This window comes from Lutra lutra, chromosome 9, assembly GCF_902655055.1.
Source record: "Lutra lutra chromosome 9, mLutLut1.2, whole genome shotgun sequence".
Lineage (NCBI taxonomy): Eukaryota > Metazoa > Chordata > Mammalia > Carnivora > Mustelidae > Lutra > Lutra lutra.
In genome coordinates, this window is record NC_062286.1 from 125350807 (window position 1) to 125363399 (window position 12593).

Consider the following 12593-nt stretch of genomic DNA (forward strand, 5'->3'; position numbering starts at 1 on the left):
CCCAATCTTCTCTCTCTCAGCCCCTGCTGGACACCTTCACCTTTTTTCAACCGCTCTTTCTTTTCCTTCCACCGAAATGTGCTCAAATCATCCAAAACTTTCCCTTTATCACTGAGCCTCCCTAATTAAGCTAACATTATTAGAAGGTTGAGAGGGAGAGGGAAAAAAAACCCTCCCAAATTCTCTTTGCGTTTCAGTAGCTCTTTAATATGCGAGGCAACGAGAGACGAGCCTCTCCTAATTGCCAGTCCCTGGGGTAGCCAGTCAGAAAATGAATTGATGCGTTTTTTCCTTATGAACAATGCATGTAGCACAAATTGCAGTGGCCGTCACCAGAGATTTAATTACAAAATATCATTACTTTCACACATCATTTCAGATTTGGCCTGATCAAATCAAAGTTAGGGCAAGAGGGAGAGAAAACTGCACTCTTCGCAGGGTCGTTCATCCCGGGGTGGCTGCAAAGCTGGGGTTGGGGGGGATCGGCACAGGGGAGATGTCCTCGGGGCCACTGCAGAAACGGAGATTCCTCGGGTCCGGGGATTCTGCAAAGTGGAGGCTGTGGGAGGGTCCCCAGGGATGGCGAGGACCGCCCCCCTCAAAAGACAGATCAGTGGCAGAAGCAACACAACCCTGCCGTTCACCAGTTCCACTCATCAGTGGCTTAAAGCAACTCATGTCTCCGTTCTTTTCCTTCCACAAATACTTATTGAGCATCACTTGTGTGCCAGACCCCTGCTAGACCCTGAAGCGGCAAAATATTGACCAGATGCATGTGGTCTTGGCCTTCATGGGATCCACACTGTGCCTGGAGAAACAGATTCACATCAAAATAGTCACAGAATAGTGGGGGGGAGGAGTGAGTAGTGGAGCCAGACTTCCTGAGTCTTCATCCCTGCTTCAGCACGTCGAAGTTGGGGGAGCATGACTAAGTCACTCAACCTCTTGGTGCCTCAGTTTCCCCATGTATACAATGAAGCTCATGCTAGGACTTACCATATCGTGGTGTTAAGGATGAGATGATTTAATATTTATAATACACTGGGAACAGTGCCTGGGAAGCTCCATGTAAGTGTTTGCTAAATAAGTACAAATTTAAAAATTGCAACAGTAAGAAGCAGAATGGAGTATCCTGAAAACCTAGTAACAGGAGGATTTGACCTAGTCAGGAAAAATGGGAAGAGGTTGAGCTGATATGTGAAGAAAGGGGAGATATTAGTTCATGGAAACACTAAAGAGTAGTCTTAGCATAGGAAAGCAGGATGTGCAAAGGCCCTGTGGCTGAAGGAAGCATTTTTAAAGGCAAGGTGCTGAACAAAAGATCAATGTGGTTGGAACATGGGGTGCAAACTAAAGATAAAGAAGCTGGCAGGCCCAGTCCATGTAGAGCCTTATAGGCCATAGTCAAGACTTTGGACTATAAAAATTACCCATGCATGGGGGCGCCTGGGTGGCTCACTGGGTTGGGCCGCTGCCTTCGGCTCAGGTCATGATCTCAGGTCCTGGGTTCGAGCCCCGCATCGGGCTTTCTGCTCAGCAGGGAGCCTGCTTCCTCCTCTCTCTCTGCCTGCCTCTCTGCTTACTTGTGATTTCTCTCTGTCAAATAAATAAATAAAATCTTTAAAAAAAAAATTACCCATGCGCACTGAAATCTTTTTTTTTTGTTTTTTTTTATTAACATATAATGTATTATTAGCCCCAGGGGTACAGGTCTGTGACTCTCCAGGTTTACACACTTTGCAGCACTCATCATAGCACATATCCTCCCCAAGGTCCATAACCCAACCACCCTCTCCCTGCCCTCCTCTCCCCCACAACCCTCAGTTTGTTTTGTGACATTAAGAGTCTCTTATGGTTTGTCTCCCTCCCAATCCCATCTTGTTTCATTTATTCTTTTCCTACCCCCAAGAACCCCCATGTTGCTTCTCGACTTCTTCAAATCAGGGAGATCATATGATAGTTGTCTTTCTCTGATTGACTTATTTCACTAAGCATAATACCATCTAATTCCATCCACGTCTTCACAAATGGCAAGATTTCATTTCTTTTGATGGCTGCATAGTATTCCATTGTATATATATACACCACATCTTCTTTATCCATTCATCTGTTGATGGACATCTAGGTTCTTTCCATAGTTTGGCTATTGTAGACATTGCTGCTATAAACATTCGGGTGAACATTCCCCTTCGGATCACTACATTTGTATCTTTAGGGTAAATACTCAGTAGTGTACTAGAATCTTAAAAGCATTATTTCTCATTTGTTGTAAATGTGGCCCCAATTTTTTGTTTTGTTCATGTTTATATAAGAGATATTTACTTCAATATTACACCTAAGATGCTAGTATATAATAATAAGACAACATGAATTTCATACACTGATGTTGCTTCTCTGTATCATGTAGAGATCATTTTAGTACTGAGAGCAGACATTGTATGAATAACCAAAGTCATGTTAGATTTATTGAAAATGTGGTCCCAATTTCCCCTCCTTATATCCACATCCCTCACTCTTTGTGTGACTTCACAGCTGCTCCCAACAAAGGATGAAGTCCATTTCTCCACTCTTTGAATCCAGGCTGGCCTTGGGACATGCTTTGCCCAACAAAATGTGCTGGAAGAGACACTGTGCCAATCCAGAGTCAGATCTCAAGCAGCCTTGCATGCTTCTACCTATTCTCTTAGGACACTGTTCACCCACCATTAAAACAAGTTCAGTGTCACCTGCTGGAGGAGGAGAGACCACAAGGGAACAAAAATGAGCCATCCCAACCAAGGCTATTCTAGATGAGCCAACAATCAGGTGACATGGAAGGGGCCCCCATTGAAAGGAGAAGAACTGTTCACCAAATCTAGCCAGGATCAGCCAACCATCAGCTGACCCACAGAATTATGAGTTAGATATATGGTTGTTGTTTTAAGCCACTAAGTTTTAGAATGATTTGTTTTGCAGCAGGAGCTAACTGATACACACACTTGGTAGGGGAGGGAGTTAGACATCGTTGCCGTAACACGGCATGGTGCTGACACACCCAGTGGGAACACCTGGAAGGGAGGACTGAGTTCTGTAGGAAAATAAAAAGAGCTGATGTCAGAGAAGATTTTCTGGAAAAGAAAAAACTGATCACATGTTTGTCCAAGGAGAGCAGGTTGGAGAAACCCACCAGACAAAAGAGAACATGAGCAAAAGCATGAAGTCATGAAAAGGGATGAGGTTTGGTGAAGAGCTGGGAACTTCAGGCTCTTCTGGTATGTGCAAGGGGCAGAGCTGAATTCAGGTGGAATCCCCAGCTAAGAAGCAGCCCGCTGGAAGGACACAATTGCAGGAGATATGGCGAGGGGCTCGGATGGGGGGCTTCAGGACAAGGACAGGCAGGGCTGGAGGGATAAGGGGCAAGCACAGCTCCTCCACCAGACCCACACAGCTCCTGGAATTTCTCTAGATCACCAGGGTATCCTGGACCATCTCCCCCACCATGTGGCCTTACCCAGATCTGTCCTTTCTGAGGTCAGAGCCTTCACAGCCTGACTTCCCAGAGGTTCTACTCAGGAGCTCATGAAATGACACCGGGGAAGGCGATTCGTAAACTAGAAAGCCCAGCTACTTGGATGGGGTGGGGTTATTCTCGTCCTCATTCTATGCATTTTCTTCAGTTTTTCCCAGAAAAGAAAGTTTTCCCAGAACGCTGTGTATTAGTTGGTATCCCACAGGAAACAGATGGTCATTGAGGGGGGTATACAGGAAAACCAGCCAGGATAGCGCCATGCCCCAAGGATGGCAACAGTGGGGAGAGCCGAGGGACAAGAAAAGGGGAGCAGTTACTGGGATAGGAAGGAGGAAGGGGAACTGGCAGCAGCTGTGGTTCCCATCGCCACCATGGTAGGGAAGGCACTGGAGAAATAAATGACCCAGACTCCTCTCCCTCCTACTGTCCAATCTCCAGCCAGAACTTCTCATTGCTTGAATCCACCCAGCAAGTGGATGGCAAGGAAGTCCATGAATTCAGTCCTAATGGATCACCTGCTCAGAGCTAGAGCAAGGGAGAAAGCAGACAGTGACGCTGGGGGATCATGGAAGACCTCCAGGACCACCTCCACAGATGATAGGTGAGCTGTGGGAGAGGAAAGCAGATGGTCCAAGATCAGCCGTGACGGTGGCCAGGGACAGAACTACCACCCCTGCATCCAACCCCTTCTCCATCTGTCCTTATTCCAGTGGTTCTCAAAGTGTGGGTCAGGGAGCCCCTAAGGGTTCCTGGGATCCTTTCAAGGGGTCCACAAGGTCAAGCCTAGTTTCCTAATAATACTTTATTTGTCTTTTTACTTTCCTTCACTCACAAGTGTATGGTGGGAACTTCCAAAGGCTACTTAGGTGAGGAGGCCGTAATCCCCTGAAAAGATTACTAACATACCTTCCCTTTTCCAGCTGCATAGTTGAGAAGCGTCCTTCCTGTGTTTGAACCAAAATAACTTACCATAGCAGATCGAATGCAGAAGGAGATGTGAGAAATAAGCCATCTCCTGGTAAGCTGGAAATTATTTAAATTTGCAAAAACATAAAACAATGCCACTTTCTCACATTTTCCTTGTTTGGGAAAATAGAGATATCTTCTGTCGAAAATGTGATTTACACTGACATGTAATAGGTTGGTTATTGTTATTATAAATGAACATTTTTTTAACTTTCTGTTTTAATGACTAATACAGTAAATATTGGTAGATAAAGACCATATCAGCAGAAGCTCTTTGGGTCATAAGACCATGAAGGAAGACCCACAGCTCTTTCGGATTCCCAGAACAACTACCCATACCCACTATACTAACTGTAATTATTGCTGCCCACCTCCTGTCAGGGAAGAGGATGCCGAAACTCAGAGACAGCACCGCAGTCCTCCAGGTTCACACAGCTGGTGAGTGGCACAACTGGAATTTGAATCCGGGCTGTCTGGCCCCAAAGCACAGACTCTCCCCACCGCCCATGCAGCAGGACGCTGGGGGACAGTGAATGATGGCACAGCATCTGGCTTCTGCCACCTCCTCCAAGGAGGGAAAATGACAGGGATTGATTGATCTCAATGATCAGCTATAAATGGTCCCTCCATGTGGCCATGTTAATCAGCTTCTACCAGCCAGGATCTGACCAGTTTGAAAGGTTTATGGCAACAATGTGGTGCTGATTTATTTCTCCTTAATAAAAAAGTGATCAAGTGAAACCTGCATCTATCATTCTATTTATCACTCGGGGTGATTTATTAACTAATTACACTTGCAGTGGCCGCTGGCTCTCAGTATGGACGCCATGGGGAGGTGGGGTCAGTGGAGCCATAGGTACTGCCTGGGACGTGCCCGCCGCCCTCCGTCAGAAGGGCTGCCCGGTCCAGCCATTTGTCCCCGGAGAAGACAACGCAGCAAGCAGATCTGCTTCCCCATCTTCCTCCTGGCTCTCTGGAGGGAAAGACAGCCTTAAGGCAAGATCTGGAGGGTATCGATGGTTCAGGGAGAGGAGGGATGAAAAATCAGCTGCCCAAAGAGGAGATCCCAGACTAATGGGGCACTACCCCAGGTAAAACACAAGTCTGAATCTCAGAAAAATGATGAATAATTGCTTAGGGTAAGAATGTCCCAAATACTACATGGATGTCCTGCCAAAGCTGGCAGCCCTGTCCCGGGGGCCGTGAGGGAGCCAATAAGGTGTGCAGCTAACTAGACCTACAAGAAAGCCCAGGGCCCAGGGGTGCCTGAGTGGCTCAGTCAGTTGGGCACAGACTCTTGGTTTCAGCTCAGGTGATGATCTCAGGGTCATGCGATGGTGCCCCATGTTGGGCTCCGCAGGCAAGGGGAGTCTGCTTGTCCCTCTCCCTCTGCTTCTCCCCCAGCTCACTCTCTCTCTCTAATAGATAAATAAATAAAATCTTTTAAAAGAGAAAAAAAATCGGAGGGTCCAGGACCATGGCCAGCCTCACTCTGACCACCTGTTCTCCACCCTTAATGTATCCCTGGGTCCTAAGGGCCTCCCCCTGGGATCTCCGGGAGCCTGAGATCTCCCAGAGCCATGAGCAAACCATTCAACCTTGCCAGGTCTTATCTGTAAAATGGGGAGACATGTCCTGCCCGTGGACTTCCCCAGGGAAGAAGCCTGTGGACTTCCGCCCCCGCCACAGAGCTGTTAGGGTGAGTCTGAATGGCTGTTCCAGGGACATCTGGGTGGCTCAGTTGGTTAAGCTGCTGCCTTCAGCTCAGGTCATGATCCCAGGGTCCTGGGATCGAGTCCCGCATCGGGCTCCTTGCTTGGCGGGGAGCCCACTTCTCTCGCTGCCTCTGCCAGACACTCTGCCTGCTTGTGTGTGCTCTCTCTCTCTAACTCTCTCTCTCTCTAACAAATAAATTAATTAAATCTTTAAAAAAAAAATGAATGGCTGTTCCACGAGGGTCCACGGCAGGGGTGGATAGTCATGAGGCAGTCCTGGCTAGGCTCCCACGCACCCTGAGAAGGTCAGGTTCCTTTTATCCTCTTGGGGAAAGAACAGCTCTAACTCCAAACTTTTTTTATTACTATCTTTTCTGAAACTTTGGGTTTGGTCAGAAGCTAAGTCGGCACAGCCTTTGTGAAGAACACGGTAAAGTATTAAAATTGAAAATAAAAATAAAATTGAAGTAGGTGTAAGCCGTGCCTAAAATACCAACCCGGCATGCAGAAGTTTCGGGGTGAGTACTTGGAAGTCAACCAACGAACAAGCACTTTGGCAAAGCCAGAGTCCAGAGAAGGAACCACTCCACTCACACACACTGTGTGAGTCCGGGTGTTCCATTCATCCAAAAACATCAGAAGCACTCTGAAAGCTGTCAAGACAGAATTAGGCAAGTGGACAGTGATGCCGTCAGACTTTGCTGAAGCAGAAAGAGTGAGGAAGAGACATCTACTAACCTGCCAAGACGCACATGATACATTGCTTTTTGGAGAAAAGCAAGTTGAGGAACGTTCTAGAACAGAGTTGCTCAACCTTGTGGCTACTGACATTTGGGGCTGTCCTCTGTGCTGCAGGATGTCAGGTGGCACCAGCCTCCACCCCAGATGCCAGGAACTGCTGCCTTATACGTCATGATGACAACAAAATGTCTCTGGACACTACCAGAGGTCCCCTGGGGGTAAGGTCAACACCGAGGGAGAACTGCTGTTCTAGACAGCATCAGGAATGGTTATGTGAATAAAAGCAAACACCTAACCTAGTATTTCTAGAGGACTTAGGTAAGTTTCCGGGGGCATAGAGAGAAGTCTGGATGGCAAGTTTCTAGATGGGGAGCTGGGGTTGCCTCTGGGGAGTGGGAAGGATCATGGGGCACGATCACCTGATATGTTTTATCTGCATGTTTGCTAATGACAGGAGAGGAAAGGAGGAAGGAACGAATGAACGAACGAAGGAAGGAATGAACGGGGGTTGGGAGGGAACCCCAGAAGCCAGGTGTGGCTGAGATGCTGTGGGACATCCTGTGCTGTCTGTCCTCTCTGGTCCTCAAAGTGAAATAAGAGGTTGCACAAGCCCCCTGGCCCTCTTCAGCCAGCAAGCCCCAAGGTGACCCGGGCCCCTCCCTTCCGCACCCCCAGCAGTTTCACAAAAGAAGCCTGAGGTCTGGCTCCCTCTCAGCGGCTCTAACTGATTGCACCGCCTGGGGGAGGCGGGGAGGACGGGCTCTGGTCAGCCACCCAGCTCCAAGCGGAGGACTTGATCGGGCTTGATTAAATAATTACACAGAGCCCACTGAGTAATCACGCCGTCTCAAGAAGCGAGGAGCACCTTCGGAGGGAGGCCCTATTAGTGATGTGGGGGCGTGTGGGTGAGCATGTCTGTCTCTTGCCTATGATAAAATTATCATCATGAGACCTCATTTGCAAAATGCATCTGTCTCCCCCATCTCATCGACTGCCTCCCAAACCCAGGGGTATAGTGTAATCCCCATTTGGCACACGGCTAAGGAAACCAAGGCCCAGAGAGTTTGGGGGCTAGCTGAAGAGCCCACCAGGATAGTGGGGGCTGGTCCAGCTCCGTGTGACCCTGGGGACCCATGCCAAAGGCCATCGTACTCCAGGAAGTCCACGCAGAGCCAGGAGAGGTCTTGGGACTAAAGGATCCGAAGAGAGGTTGGGGTTTTGTTACTCATTGTTTTTGTTTTGGTTTGCTTTGCTTCCCCACCAGGATTATTTCCCTCCTTCCAATTTTGGAAAACAAATCCCAAACCATGCTAGCCTTCCCAAAATCTGTTGCGGCCAAGAAAACAGCCTCATGTTGTGGGATGAGAGGGAGAGACCCACTACAGCGGAGAGGGGGGCTGCTGGATGGTGAGGGAGCCCAGAATGGTCTGGCTGGGACCTCGGGGTCTTCAGTGAGCCATCCTGACTCCGGTAAAAGGCCACCAGCAGGCAGAGGGGGGAGACAGACATTAAGACTCCAGTACCCTTTCCAGGCAAGGGCCTGGTTTAACTGGGAAGAGAAGCAAAGAGCGAAAGAGAAGTTACTTTGTTGGGTTCTCTGGCCCCAAGGGAGATACCCACTGCCTGCCCCCTTGCTCCTCCTGCTACCTACTCCCAGCCTCATTGGCTCATTTACACCAGAGCAGCCCAAATTCATTAATAATGATTAGTCTCTCCTCGAAAAGAAGCGTGCAATCAAAGGGCCATTAAAATTAAGTGCTGGAGGAGCAGGTGGGGGGGAGGGGACAAGGTGGGGAAGGGGGGAGGGTAGAGGAAGGGGGAGGGGCAGGCAGAGCTGGGCCGGAATCTCTGCTGGACTCGGACATCTCCTTGCTGCAAGACCTTGGTTGGGTCACGTCTCACCTTGCTGCTGAGACTCAGTTTCCCCGTCTCTGAAACAGAGTTGTGACTACGGTGTCGGTGGTAATGTGCATGGAAACATCCGGTGGAGAGGCATAAACATGTGCTGACTGAGATAGGAGGCTCCAGGCACCATGACCTCGGGGCGGGGGCGGGGGCAGTTAGTGGAAGGGGAGAGGCATGACATCACCCTAGGTCAGAGTCCCTGAGCAGTCGCTGCTCATGGTCCAACTGCCCACACTCAGGTCCCTGGGCACCACACACTGCCCACCTCACCCAGTTCCCACAGCCCAGGGCAGGGCCCAGCTCTGCCCTCTCTTCTGGTCTCTGGACAGGAGCAGCAGAGGCAACCAGAGCAGCAGGGGAGGGGAGCAAGGGGATGGAGGGGAGCCAGGATCCCCTAGACCTTGGAGGAGGCTGGGTCAAACAGGGCTTCCCAGCCATTGGCAGCCACTCGGCCCGTCTCTCCCCACCAGCCCTCCGGTTTCTGAGGAGGTCTCAGGGTACAGAGAGGAAGCCACGGCAACTCCCCCCCGCCGGCCACCAGCTGACTCTCAAAGTGCCCTGGGTGACCAGAGATTAGACATAACCCTCCGTGGGGCCCCGGGACACCCAGCACGGAGCACCCCCCCCCCCCCGCCCGCCATGGCAGCTGGGAAGCACGCCCCTCTTTCTCAAGGAACAAAGAGAGGAAGCAAAAGAAGAAGTCTCTCGGGCCCACGCCTTCCTTGGGAGAAGGCAAGATGCCAGCAGTCCAGATGTGCTGATCCCGGGGTTTGTGTGGACTTCTGATTCTTCTTGAGGACAGGAAATGAGATTTTTACAGAGCCCCCTCTCCTGTGCCAAATGCTCAACCCTGTTCCTTCATGTAACCACCACAAGGACACCACAAGGATGGTATTCGTCATTCCTGTTTTACAAAGGAAAAACTCAGAAAGGTGATGCCCCAAAATCCTGCGTCTGGGACAGTTACAGTGCCAAAGCCAAGATTCAAGGCCAACAGCCTCAAGGTCAGAATTGCTGTTTCTCCCACTGGCCCCTTGACAGCCAGTCTACTCCCCCGACAGCCCCCCCATCCCGGCTCCAGGGATCAGAACGGCATGGGTTGGAGTGAGTTTCACGTGGGGACACCCCCCTTCCCTGTGTGCCCAGCCGCAGCTCTCAAAGGTTTGAATCACATCCTCCTCCCCAAACCCAAAAAATGGGTATGAAGCCAGGGCTCTCGTACCCATTCTCCAAGGTTGAGGGATGTCCTAGAAACAAGGGACTCAACTTGACAGCCTGTAAAGTCCACAGGGGCAGGATCTGGCGTCATTCCCCATCAACTCCCACTGGCAGGGTGCAAGGACAAAAAGACTGACCCATAAATACATGACAGATGGACGTGGGCTCTCACAGGAGGGAGGGGTGACAGGTTACACAGCAGGGGAGGCTCTGGGCCACACAGCCAAGACTCAGATCCCAGCCTGGCCAGGTTCTATGTGCAAGTTTAATGCGTCTCTATGTCGATCTTCTTACCTGAAAATGACAATAATAATAGTTCCTATAAGCTAAGGCTCTTCAGAGAAGCACATGAGTCACTGCAGCCGAGCATCTCCTGAGCGCTCTCCGCCACCGCGAATGAGTGGACAGCAGGCGGCACTAAGGCTCTGGGCTGGCCTGCGGCACACCCCGAGCTATCCTTATGAGGCCACCCGTGGTGGTCAGACGCCACACATGCACAAGCCTGAGAGTGAGCCCCTCCTTCAATTTTGCATCCTCCCCACCCCGCATCTGATTGGTTTCACCCAAGTCCCCACCCCGATGTGTCCACTGTTTTGCCTCTGGGATCCCCAGTCCCCTCAGGTCTGGCGGTCCCCACCCAGAGGACAGGGTTTTTTAGAGACCCACCCTATCAGGATCTCCAGCCTGGGGACGGTGAGCTCATCAGCACTGAGAGGTTACAGCAAAGGCCGGATGACCACTTGGAAACCTAGAAACAGAATTCCCCATGGGAGGGAGGCTGGAGACCTCTTGGAAGCTTGGAGAGCTGATGGGCTGAGCGACACCTTTGCGAATGATCACAGCGCCACCTGGTGGTAGCATGAGAGATGGCCCAGCAGGCCCCGAAGGACAGAGCGTTTCAGGGATTCCCAGAACCCCCCACCCTGCTGCCCACGCTTCGATGAATTGTTTTCATGTCATTGACTTCTGACAACACTCAGAAGAAGGGATTGTTATCCTTTTTACAGATGAAAACACTGAGACCCAGAGACACAAATTTCCTTGCCCAAAGCCACACAGCTAGCAAGCGGCCCAGCCAGGATTTGAGCCTTACATGTACAGCCTTCCCTCCCAATGCTAAGCTTCAGGAGACTCGGTGAGAAGGAAAACAGACACTCCCCATCCCCCGCCCCCAGGTCTCATGAAGTTTATAGCCTCACTGGGGAAGAGAAATCACAAACTCATTTCTTAGGGGCTCTCTATGCCCTCGGTGCTGGGCTAAGTACCAGGGATGCCATGGTGAGGAAGGCGGCCAGGGTCCCTGCCTGAATGAACTTTGTGGGGAAGATGAATGTTAATCATATGATCACACAAATAAATACACCGCAGTGACAAAAGATGTGAGGGATAGTATGGGTTCTGAGATCACACATCCAGGTGCCTATCTGGCCTGGGGGGTCTGGGGCAGGGGTCTTCCCTGGATAATCGAGGTATGGAGCTAAGATCTGGAAGATGGCCAGGCCTTACCCAGACAGAGAAGTATTCATTTTTTTCGTGGGCAAACCAATGTGTCACACACCCACGTTTTCACTTTTTGCTACACATATATCAACCCACAACTAATATACTGAATATATGTTTGTGCAACGTTGTAACTCCTTATTCCTCCTCAGATGTTTGCATGTCAATACACAGAACTATTTGCTTCAGCTAAGGAGGCTGTCATACCACTGACCTCAGCCACATGCTCGCAGTGTTTTTATCCACGTTCTGCTCATGATACTCGAGTAGTTTCCAAATTTTCACTCGTACAAACAGCCAACATCCTCCAAGTGCAGGCGTCTCAAAGTGCACGCATGTTTGAGCTCTCCCCTGAAGTGCGTGACCATATTCTTTCAAAGACATCGCAACATCATTTTGGTGGGAGTGAGGAGAAAGCAAGTTTCTATTAATGAAAAAATTTATATGAAAACAAATTCATTTACTACTTCATTTACCCTGGCTGAAGCCAAGTTAAGGTTCTGGAAAACATTGGCCAAGATGTTTCCCGCATTTCTGTAGACCTCGTTCTCTCTTCCCTTCCCTTCTATAATTTGTCTGAGGCAGACAACTGCTTGGAGACACACTTAATGGGTTTCGGATCATTTTTTTTTTTTTTTTTTTTTTTTGACAGAGAGATCACAAGCAGGCAGAGAGGCAGGCAGAGAGAGAGGAGGAAGCAGGCTCCCCGAGAGAGCAGAGAGCCCGATGCGGGGCTCGATCCCAGGACTCCGAGATCATGACCAGAGCCGAAGGCAGCGGCTTAACCCACTGAGCCACCCAGGCGCCCACGGATCATTTTTTTTAAGTCACTTGTTTCGTAAAGAGGCCAACCATTCCAAGCTTGAGTTCAGGATTTCAGCTGAGTACTGTGGCTTTTTTAGGGTTTTTTAGGGTGTGGTAACATTCCCCCTCCCCCACCCACCTCTACCCCCTCACCACTACCCCGGCCCCTACCTTGGCTCTACCATGTGGCCTGCCCATGGTGTAATACCTAGAGATGCGTGGTGCCTGGGAGGAGG